Source organism: Panthera onca, chromosome C1, assembly GCF_046562875.1.
Source record: "Panthera onca isolate mPanOnc1 chromosome C1, mPanOnc1 haplotype 2, whole genome shotgun sequence".
Classification (NCBI taxonomy): Eukaryota; Metazoa; Chordata; class Mammalia; order Carnivora; family Felidae; genus Panthera; species Panthera onca.
Genome location: NC_138346.1, coordinates 4,263,386 through 4,269,103, shown reverse-complemented (window position 1 = coordinate 4,269,103; position 5,718 = coordinate 4,263,386). Strand labels below are relative to the sequence as shown.

The following is a 5,718-nucleotide window of genomic DNA, read 5'->3' as shown; positions in this document are numbered from 1 at the left end:
ACACGCTGGGAGCCTCTATGGACCTCAAATGCCAGCTTCTCTGAGCTGCTCTGTGTTGCTCTGAAGGGAAGGCAGATAACGACCTTGACCGGGCGGTCGCCCTGCCTGAGCCCGTTCAGCAGCACTAAAGCCAGACTCTGAAGGGCTCTCAAGTCAGACCCGGCCCCGGTTCTGATTGGCTGCACCACTCTGCTTGCTGGTCCCGCCTCCCGATCCGGGGTCTACCTCAGCGGTCGGCTTGCTTTTCTTGTTAAGGACCAGACAGCAAAGATTTTTGGCCGTGAGGTCTTGAGAGCAGCTACTCATCTTGGCCACTGTGGTGCAGAAGCAGCCATGGACAATGTATAAAAAAGCGAGCGTGGTTGTGTTACCCAGAAAGCAGGCAGCCGCCAGATTTGGCCCACAGTTTGCTGACCCCTGTTCTAATTCGTAAAATGAGGATCGTGAAGGTATTTATTAGATAGGACCGTTGAGAAAATAAGGCTCTCAGGGCAGAATGTGACAGACACTAAGTGCTGACGGATGCCCGTGAGTAACGCTGTGCACCCGAAACAGGTGCAGGTGTCTGGGCTGAGCACTGAGTTTATTCTTCTGTAGAGCTCGACGTTCTCCTTTGACTTCTCTGGGCTGTGCATCTGTAAAATTCTGTGGTTGCACGGACTAGCGTCGATGTTCGCGGAAGTCAGACTCGTTCGCGTGAGCCAATGATTCTTGAACACTCCATATGCCTGAGCCTGAGGGTGAAGGAAGAGGTTGGAGGAAGGGGCACGTCCTGTTATATCCACCTCTGAGCATTTCTAGGCTCTGCTTTTCTGGCTCTGCATCTTTCCATCCTTCTCCCACCTCTCGTTTCCCTTCTCAGGCACTGGGGGGCTGCGTCCCGTAATACCCACTTTACTCTTTCCTTCTGCAAATACCGGGACGTCTCTCTACCGTGCAAGCCTAATCATTATCTCTCCTCTTTGTCGGGTACTCAGTGACCTCTGCAAACTTCCACAGGCTTCTTTAAAACATTTCTTTTAATGTGTATTTATTTTTGAGAAAGAGATCGAGACAGAGTGTGAGAGGAAGACGGGCAGAGAGAGCAGCGTCTTTTACGACCTAGCCTTGGAGGTCACACATGTCACCGGTGCCACAGGTTCTGATTCTGTAGAACGTCACTAAGCCCCGCCCACTTCCCAGGGGCAGAGAGCTAAGCTTTACTTTTTCTTTCTTTCTTTCTTTTTTTTTGTTTGTTTGTTAAGCTTTACCTCTTAAAGGAAGGAGAGTCAAAGAATTTATACATACACTTAAAAACCACCACATACGCATGCGTTAAGTTTTCAACATGCATATCAACGTATGAAGGTTCAGGAACTGAGAAGCCAGAAAGACAGGCTTTTAGATCCCAAATTTCCCCTTGTGCTCCTTAGAGGCTCTTAAACAAGACTATCATCTTCCCTGAACTTCAGTTTTTATCTGTAAAGAGAGAATGAGGCTACCTAATTCCAAGGAATGGCAGAGAGAGTAAATGAAATGATATGTGGCATAGATAATAAAAGTTGTCTCATTGTTCCCGTGCAGGGCGGACGGGTCCCCACCAGGCTCACCTCCCTCCTGCTCCCTGGACACCTTGGATTCCAGCCTCACTGAATGGCTCATTGTCCCGCCTGCCCTGTGCGCCCTCACACCCGGGCCCTTCACACACGCTGCTCCTTCCGCCTGCAGGGTCCCGAACACTTTTATAATTATTCTTACTGTTGTTAATCAAAATCACTATTCTGTGTCCTCTTGCAAAAGACCTGAAACACCAGAAGGGCTCATATGTTCAATAGCGCTCGCACAGAAAACCGAAACAAGAAAGAGGAAACTTCCTGGGGCCAGTGCCCTGCAGAGACAGTTTTTGGTGGAGACGTGTTGGCCCCCGGCCCACATTCCCGCCCGGGAAGAGGGCCTTCCCAGCCCTGGGAGGATGACGCTCTGGGAGCTCCTCACCTGGAAAGGGATCGTTTCGAAAATCAGATCTGTAAACTCACGACGAATCTGCCAAAGATGCTGTGTCGCGTTCTCTGTCTCCGAGGCCACCCGAGTATAAAGGCGTGTAAGGAAAACCTCCCATAGAACCTGGTGGCTCCTGAGCCACACGGGAAAGAAAGAGAAAAAGGTGCTGACTCTTATAAATGGAAGTCTATCGAATTCCTCTTATTATCTGTGTGCTAACAAAGAAGACAGGGGCTGGGAGACTGCGATTCTGATTCCACTTCCTGTGTGGGGTTTTCCAACACCACCAAGCAATTCTGTGACACCAGCTGAGTGGCCGCAATAGCCAGTGGCCGAGCCCCGGTTGTCACCTGTGCTTCGGGCCAACCTGCCATAGATCAGAGGTTCCCAAGACCCCTCCTCAGGTTCAACCAAGTAGCTAGAGCCCCTCACAGAACTCGGAGAAAATTTCACTTAGTAGATCGCCAGTTTATGAGAGAGGGATGGAACCCAGGAATAGCCAGACGGAGGAAATGCATAGACCAAAGCATGGGGAGGGGATGCGGAGGGTCCGTGCTGACGGTGCCACTTGTCCCACACCTCCACGTGCTCACCAACCTGGAAAGCTCTCCGAACCCCGTCCTTCAGGGTTTCGTGGAGGTTTCACCACACAAGCACGACTGATTCAATAACTAGTAGCTGACAAGGGAACTCAGTCTCAAACCCTCCCCCCTCCCATCCTTAAGTGATCCAGGTGCTTTCCAAAAGTCGCCTCAATAACATGACAAAAGACACCTTAAGGGCTCGCCTCACCTAGGAAATTACAAGGATTTTAGGAGCTGCGCCCAGATCCAGGACGAAGACTAGATATATATTTCTTATGAAGAATCACAATATCACAGAGGTCTATCTTCAAGGTGTCCAACAGAGGAACAAATATGAGAACCCCAACTTGCAATGCACCCTATGTTACAGCCTGACAATTTCAACATGATTTAAAAATTTCTATTAAGCCTTTCCCATCCAGACTAACAGTTTAAGGGTCAAGCATTAGGGACTCTTATTTGGACAGTTTCTTTTACTTGATTATAGAATTCTGTTATAGAATTCTATAGAATTTCGATTATAGTTTCATATCACATTTCATTGTAAGGAATACATATTTTTGCCTAAAGATTTGTTGTGAGCACACATATTTGTATATACACATATTTGGTAATTTCCTTCCTTGTTCTTCCCTTCTTACGGTTTCTAGCAGTAAAATCTGTCAACAGTTGTACCACAAAAGAGGATCCCTTCCAGAAAGTTTCCACTAGGTGCCTTTGTCCTGGTAGAGTGCTCCGCTATTTATATGGAGAAGCCGGAGCTCCCCTCGGGCACAGGGTCTATGGATAAGCACAGAGACCAGTGGGCTTCTGTCTCTGGACGTTGCTTCCTTCCCCATAGAGAGGATGATGAAGGTCATCTGAGCACCAGACACACCCTCATTATAATATGGGGACATGCCTCTGACTGTGAACCTGGGACCTATCAACCAAGAGGGTTGCATGGCTCTGCATGGGATCCCAGCCATGTGCCTTGCCCAATTTATTCTTATTTCTTTAGGGATTGGGCAGAGCCAAGGGGAATCCAATAATCACATCATTATACAGCTGCCATTACAGCCAAAGTGCCATTACAGCCAAAGTCCTGCACAACGAACATGTTTCATATGCAGGCCCGTCAAAGGGGCCAAGCCTGAGTGCCATTTGGAGCCCACGTGTGGAGGCCCTTTGCCAAGAACAGTATATGAAGACAAGGAAGGTGCTTCTGGGAGACTGGTGGGCTGGTGTTTTTGCCGCCTACCAGGTTGTTGGACTATTTTCCCTTTTTATTAAAGCACTGACCCTCAAGAGCCAGTGTTCTTTCCTGTGGACCCCCCCCCCGCCCCCACCAACCAGGACCCTAATCAGGGGCACAGGTCCCTTTAGGGACCGGAGTCAAAGGCAAAGACTCAAGTATGTGCAGCTCCAAGATGCAGAACTGAGGCCAGATGACTAGTCCCTCTCTATCCCTTGCTGGAGCAGGGCAGTCTGGCAGGGACCTTCTGAACACCTGGCAAGGGGCTGCATAGACAGGTGCAGCCCCTTTCACACCTAAGTAAGCTGCAAGCCACGGTGGGAGCGGGACAATCCCCATATGCTGAATATTCTCAGTCCCTACTGGGTGTCACTGCAAGTCCCACAGAAGCCTCACCGTCCCTTACTCTGTATTATCCCTTAGTTTTGTCAAAAAACACATACCACAACTGGCTGGACAAAGTCAGGATAGCACAAAATTCACTCGATTGTCAGCTCCAATCTCATGGCGACATGAGATCACATTTACGCTCAGTGAGAAAGAGTTCTGGGATCAATTAGAACTGTCTTCCGTGAGCAAAGGTGGAGGTGGTGGTGATCAGCTCGCTCTATGTTTCCCTCCCCTGGTCTGAATCTGTGAGGCCAATGTATATCCCTAAGTTACAAGCTACAGTATCTCTCCCCTGACCATCTTACAGTAAAAATAGAGGCTGTACATTCTCTTGAAGTCTCCAGAATATGTTTGATGTTCTGTAGGGTGGCCCTGAAGAAACCTCCCAGCAATGGGCATCCAGCAACACCCTGTCTTTGACTCTGACAAAGTGCGTCAGCATCATATGCACAGATGGACGGAGAAGTGGTACTCAGATTCAATATTAAAACTGAGAGGGGGGCTCCTGGGTGGCTCAGTTGGTTGAACGTCCAACTTCAGCTCAGGTCATGATCTCGTGGTTCGTGGGTTCGAGCCCCACGTTAGGCTTTCTGCTGACAGCCCAGAGCCTGGAGCCTGCTTCAGATTCTGTGTGTGTGTGTGCCTTTCTCTCTGTGCCCCTTCCCAGCTCGTGCTCTGTCTCTGTCTCTCAAAAATGAATAAACATTAAAAAGAATTTTTTTAAAAAACTGAGAGGAAAGTCCCCATAAAACAGGGGACTGGCTCTTTCTAGGAGTCTTGAACATAAGGCCAAATTTCAGACCAAGCAATAAAGAGAACTGAAGCCAGAAGGTGAGTCCCAATGTGGGACACAAACGGAGCACAGCAGGGTCATGGCAAGAATGCTCAGTCCAAGGGTCTACAAAAAGGAGAGTGGAGTCTCAGGGGCTATGCTCAGAGAAATAGCAATGTGAGTGGGTTCTGATGACCTTCTTCAACTGTCACGTCATAGATTCTTAGGGTTTGAAAGAACCTTTCAAGTGATTGAGTTCCCTCACTATCCAATACATTCTTCTTCACCCCCAGTCTCAGGAGCTAGGACAGAATGACAGCCACAGCTGTGGTGGTGGTCTCTCAGGGGAAGGATGTTCTACCTTCTCCACTGGTTTAAATCCCCTTGTCAGGCACAGAAAATTATTCTTCATTCAGCCTTCATTCATTCACTCATTTGGATAGTCAGTCAGTTATTCCAGCATCTGCAGGACTTTTTGGAGGACCATGCCTTTGGTGGTCCAAGGCCCCTCTCTGGGAAACATCCCAGGTCTGGCGCTCCATCCATCCAACCGCACCTTGGATTTGTTCAAACGTTGGTTCACCAAAAATTGTCCAAGGGGCATTGTGGGTTGGCAAGGACTGTGTGCAAATATTCAACACCCTAAATTTCAGACCCACAAAGAGCTTCCTGTAGTCACGCACGCTTTGGACCATTATTAAAGCCAACAAACTGTTTCCATTTCTTCTAACTCATGCTGAAACACATCATCATCTGAT

At 48.6% G+C, this 5,718-nt stretch overlaps 1 long non-coding RNA gene across 1 annotated transcript; it reads right to left on the bottom strand.

The window, feature by feature from the left end:
* Positions 1 to 435: 435 nt before the first annotated feature.
* Positions 436 to 1,550, bottom strand: LOC144617105 (uncharacterized). The gene is made up of 2 exons (XR_013557139.2): positions 1,288 to 1,550; positions 436 to 734 (listed from the first exon to the last, which is right to left on the bottom strand). It is a non-coding gene; the product is annotated as an uncharacterized LOC144617105 (long non-coding RNA).
* Between the last annotated feature and the right edge of the window lie 4,168 nt (positions 1,551 to 5,718).